Source organism: Hippocampus guttulatus, chromosome 1 (genome assembly GCF_054856545.1).
Source record: "Hippocampus guttulatus isolate MCC_2025c chromosome 1, RoL_Hgut_1.0, whole genome shotgun sequence".
Lineage (NCBI taxonomy): Eukaryota > Metazoa > Chordata > Actinopteri > Syngnathiformes > Syngnathidae > Hippocampus > Hippocampus guttulatus.
The window spans coordinates 7752774-7769377 of NC_141261.1; positions in this window are offsets into that span (position 1 = coordinate 7752774).

Sequence of the window (16604 nt, forward strand, 5' to 3'; positions counted from 1 at the left end):
AAATTAGGGTTAGAGAAAACGTAAAACGATAGAGACTCATTTTTGGGGTTTTCCAATCATCCGATAAAATTAGGTTAGTCATAACGATAAGACACAATGAGCACTGTTGTCATCACAAGAATATAATTCAGAAGCAAGGACATTAATTTGAGGACAGTATTGTCCCAATTCTGGACTGGGAGGACAGCTGGTTGAGGTGTGATAGAAGCTAGAAAGGCTCCACGATCACTTATCGTCAGCTTGCAACAATGTTCGAAGTTCTCTCCCCCAAAGATCGTCTGACTCCATGGATAATGTGACCAGTAACAAACCATTTTCCACGCATCAGTTGTGCCAAAGGGTCACTCATCAGTCACACCGGGCAACAATAACAACAACAACAACCCTCACAGGTGTACCTAAAGTCAGTCAGGGTTTTTTTTTCCTTTACTGGATGTTGAATAGCCTTTGTGTGTTGTTATGTGGGAAACATAGAGGAACGTAGAAGGCCACAGCGAGTCTTCATTTTTCATTCAGTTGAATTTGTGATGTGAGCTCGTGTTCGCATGGACAAAAAATGTGATGAATGGAGAAAAATGTTTGAGGTGTAGGGACTTTTGCTGTAGCCTACGGTTGTAGGTATGTAGAATATACTATAACTTTGAGCCTCTTCCTAGATTGAGCATATAAAGGAGAGCTTTGGAAAGTTATTTCTAGATTTTTTTTTTTTGAATTGGTAAAATCTGATTCTTAGGAAGGAAAGACCAGTACCAGTATATTTTATTGACCATATGCTTCCTGATACCGCCCTTAACTGACAAAGTAGAATTTTTCACCTCTTTATAACCTTTCACGCATTCCTCATCCTGTCACTTTGAGCTGTTAATAGAATTTGAAAAACAAATTTGGAAAAATGGAGAACGCCATCCAACACCTCTAGACGAATACATTCCATTCATTGTTGGTGTGAAATCCAAATAAGGCTAAAATATCGAACTCCATAGTCAAGCTTCATCTAAAATATGTATTTTACAAAGCTTGAAAGCAAATTCCAAACTGGTTATTGAAAAAATATAAAATAATGCCTTCATTTGTGCTGCCCTCAAACGGAGAGACATTTCAGCTTTTCTTCATGTGCTGCCTTCACTTTGATTAAATGACATTATTGAAATGGAGCAAAGGATTTCAGTCCTGTCACATTAAGATTAAAAAAAAGAGATGCACAGAAATAGAGAGGATTGATTTTTTTTAATATAATACCTTTTCAGCAGTATTAAACTCAAGCTGCTGTTTCACACACAAGTAAATACCCAAGCCTTGTTCTATTACTCAGATTTATTCTGTGTAAATGGACATTCATGAAGGACAGATGAAATAAATTTTTGCGAAATATTAACTCGTCGGGATGTTTGTATCGCCACCATCCTTCCTTCCCTGCTGTTCCCTCACCCGTTGTGGCGTTTCTTTTTTTTTGAAAAGCTATGAAAAGGTTTTAAGGTTTAACTCAAGTGCATTTCGTTCCCAAGAACGGCACACAATGTGAGACTTGTACCACATGCTGTAATATATTCTGGCACAGGAAGGTACTGCTTGCATTTGATTTCTCGCCTGTTTTGCCCACAGTGATGCTAATGTGGTCACTGAAGAAGATTAGACCGAAGAGGAACACTTTGATGTCCACGCTTTGCCGTCAAAAATCCTTCCCTGTAGTGTATTTAGCTCAGTTTTAAGAATAGAGTTCTCAATTTAATGTCACTTTACATCACTGTCTATGTGCGAATAATCTTCTCATGTGTCACACTAACCAAAGCACAGGTCTCTCTCTCACACTCTCGAACAATCATTATCTTTGGTCCTGTTTTCCGCTATCCTGAAATTATTCCCATCGACTAAAAGTGAACTCTCATCACATTCAAATGGAAGTCGAATTCTCCTCGACCGTCTCAAAGGCTGTCCATTACCAGTTCGAAATTGTAACATTCAAACGCCCTCAACCTCTTGGGAACAAGTTGATTTGACATCTAAGCCATCAATCAAAATTAAAAAACCCATTATGAAAATATTAAGGGAAGAGATTCAGACCTCCAGAGAGACTCTGACCTGGATATCACAGACACTTTGTCTGTATTCTGAATAGAACTGACCTGTCTTCGTAATCCTCTATTCTTGTCCTTGAGGACCAGTTAAGAATCAGTCTACCATTTTTTTTAATTCTTTCAGCTTCTTTTAAGTTTTAAGTTTGTAGGACATTATCACGCAGTCAATTGTTTGTACTGCCTAACCTGACACACCTGATGAAAGAGAAGCGAGAATGCACAATGATCAGTCGGGTGACTCAACGAACCGCATGCCATGTTGCAAAACAATTTGGTTGAATTAATGAACCAAAAAGGGGAATTATCATGAAATACGTTTTGAGTACATAATATTTACTCGGTCAACTGTAATTGTAACATGTATTTGTTACATATTTTGATTTATTTTTATGATTTATAAAACATTTCTGTCTGAATTTGGGGGGGGGGGGGCTTGGAACAGATTAGGGCATTTACATGGAAAATGCGTCTCTACTTACAAACTTTTCTCCTTAGGAAAACTCTTCCAGAACCAATTAATTTAAATTTTATTTAACTTAAAAAGTAGAGGTACAACTGTACTCCTATCTTCTCTGTACTGGGCAAACGACGCCGAAAAGCTGTGTCCTTAAGAGTCAGCCTTAAAATACCGACCTGCATCTTTTCTTTCAAGGCAGGAGAAAGTGTTTGCGTGATCCGGTGAAGTTCAGGAATCCTTATCTACCTTATAAACAAACTCCCTCTATAAAACCTTGAGCCTTTCTTTGTGCTGAAAGCAAGCCGTATCAGTCTGACTTTTCCCAAAGCTATTCGATGCTTAAAGGTCAATTTTTTGCCAGCTTTCTTCCAACTTGGCGGGCACGTGATGGACATACTGCGCACAAGGATTTGAAAGTATTAAACATATAAGCATGTTATTCATGTTTTTTACTTTTAACTCATTCAGTACCAGCCAATTCTAGACCAAGTCTGAAAAGACGTTTAAAAACGTCTTTGGGAGTGAATGAGTTAATGACCATCCATCATTTGATAGCTACCATTCCCCTTTTTCCTCCCTCTTCATTTAGATGTGTCTGCTTGTAGGTAGAGCAGCAGCTTGATATCGTCTTGCATCGCCTCGAGATGGGGGCTAATATCTCAAGGCATCAGATTACCCCCGTTCGTCTTGCACTCGTGAAAAATACGCTCCCTCCCTCTTATTTTCCTCTTCTCTTTTCTGCGCCCGAGGGCTTTTCTGGCAGTTCAATCAACCTGATCGCGCTCAACACAAACACTCACTCTGTCCTCTTTCTATGTCCCGACTTAGGATAAACGACAAAGTCAGGCTGGATTTGGCTGTGACGCTGCTAGCTCTCAGCTCGAGATTAAACTGTGCTAAAACGCCCTCTGTTCCTCCGGAGACGAGGAGAAGATGACATGGGGCAAAGAGGAGTGAAAAGATGAGCGATAATGAGAAAAAAGAGAGAGAAAGGCTGTCAGTGAGATAAGCCCAATGCAGGAAAGCAAGTTGGCCGTTGCCGGAGAGCTTGCTCATTCTGTCTTCATGCAGCCTCAATAAATGATGACCAGCAGGGGAAATAAGATGGCACTCACTTTCAGCCTGCCTGTTTCCTCACCGTCAGCTGCACCAGGTGCTGCAGTGCTAAATCGTGACAGATAAAAAAAACAAAAAGCTGCTGGTGTCCAGGAAGTCTTTTTACATTCAAAGGAAAATGTTGAGGATGAAAACGTATCCACATGAAATTAAGAAGCATGATTTTATTATTATTATTATTTTTAATGTATATAAAACTTCCGGGTGGCCCAGTCGTTAGCGCGTCGACCTCACAGCGCAGAGGTACCGGGTTCAACTCCAGCTCCGGCCTCCCTGTGTGGAGTTTGCATGTTCTCCCCGGGCCTGTGTGGGTTTTCTCCGGGTACTCCAGTTTCCTCCTACATTCCAAAAACATGCACGGCAGGTTAATGGACCACTCTCAATTGTCCCTAGGTGTGAGTGTGAGCGTGGATGGTTGTTCGTCTATGTGTGCCCTGCGATTGGCTGGCAACCGGTTCAGGGTGTCCCCCGCCTACTGTCCAAAGACAGATGGGAGAGGCTCCATGTGGCTCCAGAGCTTTTTTCCGAGTTGAGCCTTGAAGCAGCACGCATGAGGACGTTTTTGCAATCCGTACAAGTCAGTATGTAAAGGGTCATATGAAGTACGCCATAGCCCAGAACAGCCAATGAGAAGCAAATGGGTCATTGTAAATTCTGCTTAGGGATAAGCAGCGGCCATTTTAGCGACTCTGGCCCACCCATTTCAAACCCAGCGTGTACCTGCTTCTCGTCTCGGCAGGTTTCCACCTCACCTTTCCCCGCACACTCGCCACACTTTCACTTCTCCCTGTGGCTCAGCAGGATGGAAAGGGTGCACAGGAAAGTTGACAGATGAGAACAAACCGTAGGAGATATACTGTACCATACAGTACGAGTCATCTTTGAGCTGGAAATCATAAAACACACAAACACACACTCCTCCATGCCCTTCTGTTGCTCTTCTGCTCGCTCCCGTCATCCTTTTTATCTCTTCCGACCTCTCATCGTCACCCTTCCTCTTGCTCCCTCTCGCCGTGCTCCTGCTCGCTCTCTGTAACACTTATGGCTTGGCTGCAGGCAACACTGACGTATCGGAAGCGGCATGGGACTGGAGGAGTCATCTGGTGCAGAGCAGAAGCTGCTCTGAGCTTTGGAAAGGCAACTTAACATTTGGTCGGGAGAGGCTGACAAAGACGATCAGGTGATAGAGCAGTCAAGCTGTGCACTGGGCCTCGATTGCCTCCCGGTCAAAGACGGAGAGATAACCGAGCAAACTTTAATCTAATGCCAGAGGATTTGGAGCTTTTTCGGCATCATTCATTTGATCTTAAGTTAAGACAGAACTTTTTTATGTTTCTTTCCGGAACCTCAATGGATCCTGTGACTCGACTGCCATTGTTAAACTTGGAATTCAACCACATTTATGTGAATGAATATGCTACTAAAAACGGAACTGAACTTCAGCAACGTCATGTTACACACCTGGTGCCATCTCAGAAAGCGAGATTCTTACTGTGGTTAAATGTTTTTCATCTGGAAGGCAAAAGAAGGCGCTTCAATTGCAGGCCTACAAACTGAAGATTTTCTGCAGAAATAATATTGGGAGAAGAGTTAATGAAATGCCTTGTACTTTGACTTGCCACCATTTGCATTTTAAAAGCGTTTGGATTCTAGACTTGAGGGCAGCTTCCCATCTGTTACAAAATGTTCTCAATACAATGTCCACACACAATTTCACCTTGTGAAACCTTTTTTACCTCAAATGGCATGACACCGAAATATAGGAAAGTTAATACAAAAATATAGCCACCTGAAATATCCACTGGAAATTTCGTCGGTCTAAATACCTTTCTCGACTTGGCGTTCAAGGATTTGTATGCGTTTATTTTATTTGAATGATGTTCAGCTCACAATGACAATATATTTTGTCCAGTTACGTTGCAGTGGATTGGCGCATATGCATAAAAGGTTTGTCCACGTCAGAGGCCTGATTCTCTCCTGGTGGTTCTGTTTGTGACCAACAGGTGGCACTGTAGGGCTCCTCCTACAGTGGCACACCTGTTGGTCATGATGTCATTAGTAGTTTTCTGTTAAAAGGACTTCCTGCCCGACCACTCAGGGTCATGTCATTGCTTGTGCTTACGCTAATGCTAACGCTAACTGCCATGGGGTTTTTTTTTGTATTGCTTTCACCTTGTTTTTGCTTCTGCCATGGATTTTTGTTTGTGACTTTGGGTTCTTGTTGTTTTCAGGGCTTTGTTTCTTTTGGATGTAGTTTTCTCAAGGTTTTATCAATACATTTTGTTAAATCCACCCTGCTCCTGTCATGATTCGGTTTGGGACCAACAGGTGGCACTGTAGGGCTCCCCCTACAGCTGCACACCTGATGGCCTTTAGGTAATTAGTTCTATAAAAGGACTCCCGCCCAAACACTCATCGTCAGATCATTGTTTGTTGCTATTTGCTACTGTCATGTTTGTTTGTGGCTGTTTGTTTCCTGCCGTCTTTTTTGTTTCGGTTTGTGATAGTTTTACTTCAGTCATGGCTTTGTTTGCTACTTTGGATTCATTTTGTTTGTTTTGGATTTAATTTTTTTTGGATTTAATTTCAATCTTTCAAGTACACCCGGCTCCTTCCTCCTGCCTGCTTTTTGGGGTCCTCCGCCACCATGAATTCATGACAGATTCTGATCTGAGGATATCCAATTGTATGTGTTCTCTTTCCATAGCCATGGCCCATATTGTCAGTGGGCCAGGTAAGAATAAAAAAAAAATGGTGTCACCTGAACCATGTAGTGTAAATCTTGTCAATGAGCAAACTTTAGACCTCTAAATAGAGTACATAGAGCAAAGAAAATGTTTTTAGCTCATCTTGTGCTTTGCCATTTTTAAAAACCAAACATACAAAACACTGTCTTAGACTCTTCAAACATAATTTTTTATGTGGGGGTAATATTTGTGTCAGGTTTATCCAATTTGACACTAAGGAATAAACAACAGGAGGAGACAGGAGACTCGATTCTGGTACCAGGAGGGAACGAGGAGAAGCGTTCGGTTTCAATTCTCCGCACGTAACCCTAACGATCTCCCCCTTCACCTCCTCATTTATTGGGAAAGCTACTACATAGGTGTGTCCAACCTAAAGGGTGGGGGCTGTTGAACACACTGAACTTGTTTGACTATGTGTGTGTATGTGAGTGCAAATTACGTACATGTGTGCAATTGTCACAAAAACATCACGTTGCAGCTGGTGTTGATGTCTCCATTCACTGTTCACCCTTGCTCACTGTTTAGTCTTAACAGTTATCTCTTCCCAACCACGTCCTCGGAAAGGTGGTTGCGTCCCTAACCTTTCACACAGTGCACCAAGCATTCTTGATTATACAAGTGAGTACATAATGAAGAATATATAATGATTATAGATGTGAGTAAATAATAAAGGATATATCTTTATTGAAAGCATAAGCGTTCTTCACTGCAGGCAAAGTCAACTAATGATTGCAAGCATAAGCGTTCTTCTTTGCAAGCAAAACCAAATTATCATGACAGGCAGAAGCATTCTTCTTTGCGAGCATAAATTGTCTTTGCGAGAATCAATCGAATAATATGCGAATGTATGATTACTAAAAATAATAAATCCAACAATTTGTAAACTAATGTTAGTTTCATTGAAGACTTTAGATCAGGGGTGCCCAAACCTTTTGGACCTTAGAACTACTTTTCGATCAACTAACCTACCCTTACCGGCCCGCGCGCGCACACACACACACACACACACATGCACGCCATGATGAGAAACAGCCTGAAACTGAGGCCTGCAATGCACAGCCTGTTAAGTATCGTAGCTCACACGTACCGTTTTAAAGTGCTTCCCTGGGCCCTCCTAGATTCCTATTCTTTGCCCGTGCCCTCGGTGAATTGTACACGAAGCAAACTCTGAATGAGAATTCTGATGATAAAAGATAGAGCACAACAGCTCTGATCACAAGCTGCAATTGCAGACTGCTGAGAGCTAACAACTTCCGGTGACGTAATCACGCGCCACCGTAAATTCAAGATTTACCTGCTTTATTTAATTTAATTATTATTATTTTTGGGTGAAAATGAGACTGATAGGATGATTAGAGTGCAGCGTACATTAATACAAAAAAATATATTACTAACATGTACAAAGACACACAAATGGTTGTTTGTGGGTTTTTTTCTCCTCGACACTCCTCGGATCTACTTGGGACCTGTCTTAGATCTACCCGGTAGACCAGGATCGACGTAATGGGCACCCCTGCTCTAGATTTTCCATTGTTGTGAATGTGATTTTGAGCGGTTGTTCATCTGTATGTTCCTTGGCTGACAACCAGTAATCGAATAAATAAGGGTCTCTTCATAGACTTCATATCACCACCAACATTATTGAGAATAAGCGGTTGAAGATGAATAGATGAATTTGGAAAAATGGCCGCATGATACTGGATGCCGAGTCTGTAGCTAATGATGTTAACAATAGTGTTTGATTGCGATGGACAGGAAAGATGAGAAAGATAACTTGATGGGCAGCTCACTTGGAAAGTTAACAAATAGCTGGCAGTGATTGGAATTATCATGATCAGGATAAAAGCTGATAGACAGATAAAATAAGGCATGCAAAATGTAAACATTTTGATTTTCCGGTCTGAATGGATAAATTACTCCTTGAAACAATAATGATGGCATGTTATTACCATTTAAAGCTGTGTAGACCAACAATGAGCTGACTGGAAAGACAAAACTATGAACATCAGCGACATTTCTTGTACAATGTCAAAACTTATTTGACATAAGTGAAATATTACCTTATACGACCGGGCAAAGTTAAGTTGAGGTAATATTTCTTTTTGTGAAAATTGGATTACCGGTATTTAAATTTGGATGTGTGGAGGCACACATATTTCCATTCCAAAGACTTCTCTTTCATCTTTTAACAGTAAGTTCGCGTTACAATGTGCCAAAAAAAAAGGGGGTATTTTTGTAGTGCCAACCCCTCAGTGACACCTAAAAGGAATACAAAGTCGAAAAAGATATAGCCATGGAGAAATTCACAATCGACAAGTGTACAGGTTTTGGCACCAAAGTACAGGTTGGTATAAGGACAGCTACATTAATGAAGTTAGCTGTGGCTGGTTGGGGGAAATGTGGGTGCAGACAGCGAGCACTCCAAAAAAAAAACTCGTCTGTGCTCTTTTGCTGCAGCAAACTGACACCACAACCTCCATGCATTTTTCATGACCCATGTTGGCTGACAAGGCTCTCCCGCGCTCTCTTTGCCTTCAATAATAACACACACACAATCATGCAAGCACCATCTCCACATTCTTCCGCTCTCCACCAAGCTATCTCCTGAAATTTAATAGCCTTCTCTAATTTACTCGCTAATGCAAAATCACTTTTCAGAACGAATAGACAATGAAGTCAGATGACACACTGAATTAAAAGCTAATACTGGAGGTATCAACTCGTCATACATGCATGCTACAGATGCTAGGCTACTATTTCAGATTATACAATACATCCTGGTTTACATCGCGCTTTCACAACAGCTGCAGATGTAACAAAGCGCTTAACAAAACAGGTAACAAAAAGTAAAATAATAAACAGATTAGTGAGTTACACTGGATTGAAGGTTACAATGTGAATATGAATTACAGCAGTTTTCAAGTAGAAAGGCACTCGGTCGTGCTCAGACCTGGATGGCTTTTGTATTTCTCAAAAATGTAATGTTTCAGGGAAAAATCAAAACGTCTTGTGTTGATTAAAATGCATTGTGGCACATGACTTTCTTTGTACAATTTTAACAGGGATAAGATGATGAGATTTTTATTGACAGTATACCCTGGCGGATTGGCGGTTTGCTATTTGCATTTTTCCACCTTTAACCTCCTCCATTATTTGCTAAAGGAAAAAACTATTTGCGTTTTTATTTTTATTTATTTAGTTTTTGCTCTTTCGGACGCCTTAAGATGACAGAAAGCCCTGTCCAAATAGGAAAGTTGGAAAAAAAAAAAAACGATTGGCCCAAGAAAGCGTGACGAGGCGAACATGTAGATATTTGAGAGACGCTTTTGATGTTTGGGAGGAGCTGATTTTAGCCTGGGTTGTTTAGGAAGATTCTTTGCAGGCAGTGCATGTATCAAGTGCACATACATATACCCACTTAGGGAGTGTATTTTTTTTTCTTCAAAATTAAAACGGTTAATGTTGACAAACGGCCAAAGGATGAATCACAATGCAGACACACAAATGTTGAGCAATCAAGTAAGATTTATTAACTCTGTTTTTCCCCATGTGTCAGTTTGGGAACCGAACCAACTCATGTTTTTTGGATCTCAGACATATAGGCTCAGACAAAATGTGATGACAAACAATACTTAATTACAGAAAAGCGCACTGACAAAGTACAAAAAGAAATCGCTGGTCACAAAGAGCCAGGAAAAATGATGCAGAAACAAAAAGCCCTTGCAAGGTAATAATTAAGCCGAGAATATAAACGACAAGAGTGCAATTACACGAAACAAAATAAGAGCCACGTCAAAGACAAAATAATATTCATCCTTACAAAAACACACTTAAATTTAAAGACATTCCATTTCGTTTCAGCGCATGTCGTTTGCTTTCACACCCTTAGCTTCCTTGTCACTTAATTGCTGACTCGAGGTCAGCCGCTGGTGTTTCCGTAATCCGTAGTCACGTCTGATTGTCGTCACCGCTCCAATATCTGATCCAGGGTCAGCAGAGTGCCAGGCAGTCATTTCCGCTCGCTCTTGTGCAGCGTAATATAAAGCGAGATATTTACCGCGTCTCGGATACAATCATATTACTGTAATGCCGAGATGTGAGTCTTTAGTTGCAGTATTCAAATATATATTTTTAAAAAGACCGCTTAAATTTAAATTACCGCAAACATGAATTAAACTGTGGTAAATTTACATTGACAAGACAGCGCAGTGAGAAAACCCAAGTAAAATTCTCATCCAAAGTGTCTGGCAGGAAAGGGATAAAAACAAAGACAAGATTCCCCCAGGAAGAGGGTGGAGTGAAACACACACACACACACACACACACACACAAAACAAGCCAAAAACCCAATAATAGATTATTTTTGCTTTTCCTTAAACAATCATTTATTGGAGAGACATATTGTATACAATATTTGAATGAAAGGCCAAGTTTACAGTACTAACAAGTCAATTAATATGAATGCAAATGATAACAAGAAATGTATTACCGTATCTACCTTTTTGAATGCAATCATCATCCTACAGAATTCAACTGAATCATTCCACTTTAAAATCGCACCATCCTTAATCATGTTGACCCTCCCCCAGCCCCCATGTATATATTGGAGGGACACCCCCCCCCCTATTCTGTATGCTACAGATACTACTACTACTTTGTTTTGTGAACTATTTAGTAAAGTAAAATGTCTACCACAAGTAAGTATGCATGTGTTTGTCTTAGTTCTTAACAAAGTTGTTGCTCTCTAATGACACGTCCACCACATGATGCCACAATAAGTTTGCTCGAATCACTGAAACTGATCTTGCAGCTAGATATGATCCAAATAGCTCAACGTAAACAACGGCAGACAGTTGCATCTTGTTATTGGAAGAACACATGGCACATATTTTAATCACTCTATAGTCATGGGGGTAAGGAGAGAGCGGTGGCGGATAAAATGCTGCTGGCAGGAATACCTTAAGAAATCATGCTATACTGCCAAAAGAAAGACACTCGAGGCAGGAAAACAAAAAAATATATACATAAGGCGAAACCTCATGAGCTCAAGAAACGACTGACAGTCCGGTCAACAAGGACTGAGCTAAACTATGAGACGAAACACATGCGTACTGATTACACTGCAAGAGAATGGGAGGAAGGACAAAAAGGGAGTGAAGAAGCCAACTGGCTGACACAGACATATTGATTCTTTGGCTTTGTCAGGATTTTTTTAGTGGTAAATGTTGATTAAAAAAAAAAAAAAAAAGAACAATTGGCCTTGATGAAAAGTGTACGGTCATCAAAAAAATAAAAACATTTGGCCAAAATTTCAATCATGAGAATTTATTAGCTACGCACATACAGCCTATTTAATGTAAAAGAAAAATTAGTTACATCTTTTTTTTAATTAATTAAAATCTATCCATCCATCCATCCATCCATCCATTTTCCGAACCGCTTAATCCTCACTAGGGTCGCGGGGGATGCTGGAGCCTATCCCAGCTGTCTTCGGGCAGTAGGCGGGGGACACCCTGAATCGGTTGCCAGCCAATCGCAGGGCACACAGAGACAAACAACCATCCACGCTCACATTCACACCTAGGGACAATTCTAGAGAGTTCAATCAGCCTGCCATGCATGATTTTGGAATGCGGGAGGAAACCGGAGTACCCGGAGAAAACCCACGCAGGCCCGGGGAGAACATGCAAACTCCACACAGGGAGGCCGGAGCTGGAATTGAACCCGGTACCTCTGCACTGTGAAGTCGACGTGCTAACCACTGGACTACCGGGCCGCCCTAATTAAAATCTATCAATTATTATTCAGGAGTTGTTTTATAGGGCGGCCCGGTAGTCCAGTGGTTAGCACGTCGGCTTCACAGTGCAGAGGTACCGGGTTCAATTCCAGCTCCGGCCTTCCTGTGTGGAGTTTGCATGTTCTCCTGCGTGGGTTTTCTCCGGGTGCTCCGGTTTCCTGCCACATTCCAAAAACATGCATGGTAGGCTGATTGGACGCTCTAAATTGTCCCTAGGTGTGAGTGTGTGCGTGAATGGTTGTTCGTCTCTGTGTGCCCTGCGATTGGCTGGCAACTGATTCAGGGTGTCCCCCGCCTACTGCCCGAAGACGGCTGGTAGGCTCCAGCACCCCCCGCAACCCTAGTGAGGATCAAGCGGTTCGGAAAATGGATGGATGGATGGAGTTGTTTTATATTCAGTAGTTGTTTTATATCTTCGAAAGCATTTGAGAGCCACTGTTTGAGAATAATGTTCCTGTTCAAATTGAACTTATCTTTTGCATTCCTTAAAATATTAAATGTGTGTTTATATATAGAATAAACCTCCACTTTTTTTTAATGAACACTTATGTCCAATATGCTACTGTATTTTCTGTATTTAATGTTGGGCATAATGGTGGTACATCAAGTGCTGAGTGTTTTGATGGTAGCACTTGTACTGTGGCATTTTTGTTGAGTAATTTAACATCACATTGTCAAAGAGAGCAAGACATTTTGATGTCTTGCTCTCTTTGTCCTCCCATTCTCTTGCAGAGTAATCAAAAAAAATTAAATTAACCAAAGTAGGAGGTTGCACGGAAATTCTATAGTGGTTGTCCATTATGTTTTAGCATTTGTGAACGCTTCTATTCATCACCACTCAATTTCAGTCAGGAAAATATCAACTCATCAGGTAGCAATATGTAATTATCATAGTGAAAACATGTTTTGTTGCTGGGCATTTGCATTGTGACAAAAGTTGCATCGATTTGCCCGAGTGCATCAAATCATTCCAATTAATGCTTGAATGATTCCCATAAATTACTTCTGGACACTCATTAGACATGAGATATCGCTCAACAACTGTGTCTTTCATTTATGGGTGCACAGATGTTTGTTTGATTGGTGTGATGTGGCGTCGCTCCACAGCATCCATTGTCTTCTGGAAATTCTCTGGCATCTTTGTGTCTGGCTTTCACCGACTTCATTATGATAAGCTTTGTTTTAACCGGCTCCTCCTGATAGCACCTGAGGTGTTTTGTTCATTGGGTAAACAAAATTTGCCACCACCAAGCCCTCCATAATCACATTTTTCTTTTTTTGTTGTTGTTGTCGTCTTTTCAATTCAAATTTATGAAATACTAAGCATCTTCATCCAGAGCGAGCTTGATTTCAGCCTTCTCAAGTGCCGTGTAGCCCACGAGGCACAACAAAGTTAATCTATAAAGGCATCTGAAGCTAACACTAAGTCCTTGCAGTTTCCAGATTCCAATCAATAGCACAACCTTGGTTCATTTGAATCATTCATACTCTAATCTTGAAAGTAATGGTTGCTTCAGGGCGCGATATGCTGCTCACACTTTGTCTCTAAATGATGGTGCGGCAATCGTGAGTGACAGGGAGTCAATAACGGAGGCCTCCGTCTCAAATGAAAGAGGATATGTAACCGCTCCGCTTTAAATTAAGAAGAATATTTACACTTATGATAACGTGATGTGATTTATAAACTTCAACTCCAAAGAGGAAACTTTCTTTTTAATGTAGTATATCAGCTTATTGCTTTATTATAATAAAGCAGCAACCTTGAATTAACCCCAGGATCTGTGCTATGATACGTACTGCACAAACATGAAAATGCTGCAGTAACAAAGCAAAAACAAACCATGAAAATATTGTTGTTGGGGGGTTTTTTGTTGGGTTTTTTTTGGCACAGTGTTGATAAAGAGATGAAAGTTGGTGTAGAGGATTCAAGTACCGTATCTTCCGCACCATAAGGCACTTTGGAGTATAATGCGCACCTTCACTGAATGGCTTGTTTGAAAACTGTTTTCATATATAGGGCGCACCACATTATAAGGTGCAAAGAGAGAAGGTACAATCGTGGCTGTTGTTGCGATATGGATCCACTAGATGGAGCTACATTAAAGAGAATACAATACAAAACAGGTTTATTCATATAGTGCTTTCACAACCGCTGCAGCTGTAACAGAGCGCTTCACGGAACATTTAAAATACTACCTCCAAGAAATCAGAATATTGATTTATATCGAAAGCGCTTCGGATTATAAGGCGCACTGGTAGCTTTTGAGAAAATGGAATACTTTTAGGTGCATCTTATCGTGCGGAAAATACGGTATAGTATTTTATAAGTACCACAAATATCTATAAACAAATATCAACACGTCGCATAGCATTTTAATTTTTCCTTGCTGTTGTTTAGTGAGGTGAGTAGTGTTCAGTCTGTACACCACCGAAGTCATATCAAGAGGTCATTGACCAATAAGGGATTTCATAAATATCTATTCATTGGGAAGTTGCTAAAAAATATATATAATTTTTTAAAGTACAAAAAAAACAAAAAACAAGTACATTTACTTTTTTTTGTACAAAATCCCTCTAAAGTGTGGTGAGAAACGGTCCTGCGAGTCCACATGAAAAAAAACAACCTTCTTTTGTGTAGATCAATAGATGTGAAGCAGACACATCCAAAGCCAAAGTGCCGCCTCGGAATAATCCCTCATTAGCTATTCTCCTCCTCTTTAATGTATAGTGCATGTGGAGAGAAGCTATGAAAGAGTTTCCATGTATTATTGAACAAAACAGCTGCCACTGCGGATATGCTGCAATTCAGTGTGTGCGTGTTTGTGTGTGTGTGTGTGTGAGTGTGTGCGCCCCCCCCCCTCTTGTGTTAACCAACTGGATGACCAACGCTCTTGTCAGCTTGTGATGCCATGTTTTTGTCTGAGAGAAACGAGTGGGTTATTGAGCACAACTCCCAAGCAAAGCCACACACACACACAAACACACACACCTTTTGGACAGCTCATCTCGGTAATTAGTCTCTGGATAGGTCCATGGTGCACAGAGAAAGAAATTCAGAGAGATAAATCAGTTTCACAGGGAAAAGTGTAAAACATGCTCCACATTGGAAACAATGTTTGGATGTTGGACTTCGCTCTCTGTTTTGTTTTTAGGTTCTATTGACGGTGTGGAAAAAAAAAATAGCTTTCAACATCCAATTAAAACAACTCTCAAGAGCGTCTTGAAAATGATTGTCCACAAACATGTCACAAAAAAAATGGAAGTTAAGACAGGGACAAATAGCTACAATATCAGAAATTCCTCTTCCCATACCTATGTTTAAGGTCTTTTAAATTCTTTTTTTCCAAAATCCTTTTCCTGCATTTTATGCTTTCTTAGCAATTCTAGTACTTTGTATTTTAAATGTCTTGAATTATTCCATTTGTAAATTCCTCTAAATGTTGTATTTCTAATTATGTGAAGCACATTGAAGTACCTTGTGGATGAAATTTGCTATATCAAAAGAGCTGCCTTGTCTTAGCTTTACATCTCTGTGACTTTTGTCGATATTGTTCAATTTTAGTTATTTAGCGTATTTTGAAAATATATATCGGAAATATAAAATAATGCTAATCATTTTTTCCAACCATTTGCTCAATCGATTGTCCTCAATACGGTTGTGGCTGAGCTGGAGCCAATCTCAGCTGACTTTTGGGCAAGGGGCCAAATACGTCACAGTGCTTGCTCATCAATCACAAATATGGACAAACAATTTAGACGCAGATTCTTACCACCGTGCGAGCATGGGTACAACAGGCAAAGTCAAGACCGGAACACCTAAACACTGTGAAGTAGACATGTTAACCATCGTTAATCCAGAAATGACAATATTTTATTGTTGTATATTTTTTACAGAAATTGATATGTTCCAAAAATAACCTCCAAGTGCTTAAGAGAGAAAAATCACATTTTGTTTCGCACTTGAACTGCATCAGCCGTCCTTACAAACCAAACGAATAAGAAAGCTAGCAGAACAATAGCTCATGTGGTGTGTGTATGTGTGTGCCCCCTCCATTCCCCCTTTTCTATGGATAGCGCTTGTTTAGACTTTCACACTTATTGTTTCTTTATGTGGCACTGGCCAGCCGAGAGAATGAATGGGCTCGGGGTACACGACAACAATGCAATGATGGATGAGGGCGGCCATTGCAATTATATGAGGGCCAACATGTAAGAGACAGAGACCCGCAGCCTGCCAACATATGATAGCGCACATACGCTCGACTCTTTTTTTTCTTCACAGTACACAAAGAGCAGCTTGACTCTCAAAAGACATTTTTGACAAGTGAAAATGCATGGCTATGCAAAAAAAAACAACAACAACAACAACAACAAACAAAACAAAAAAGCTATACCACAGGTTTCAAATTTGA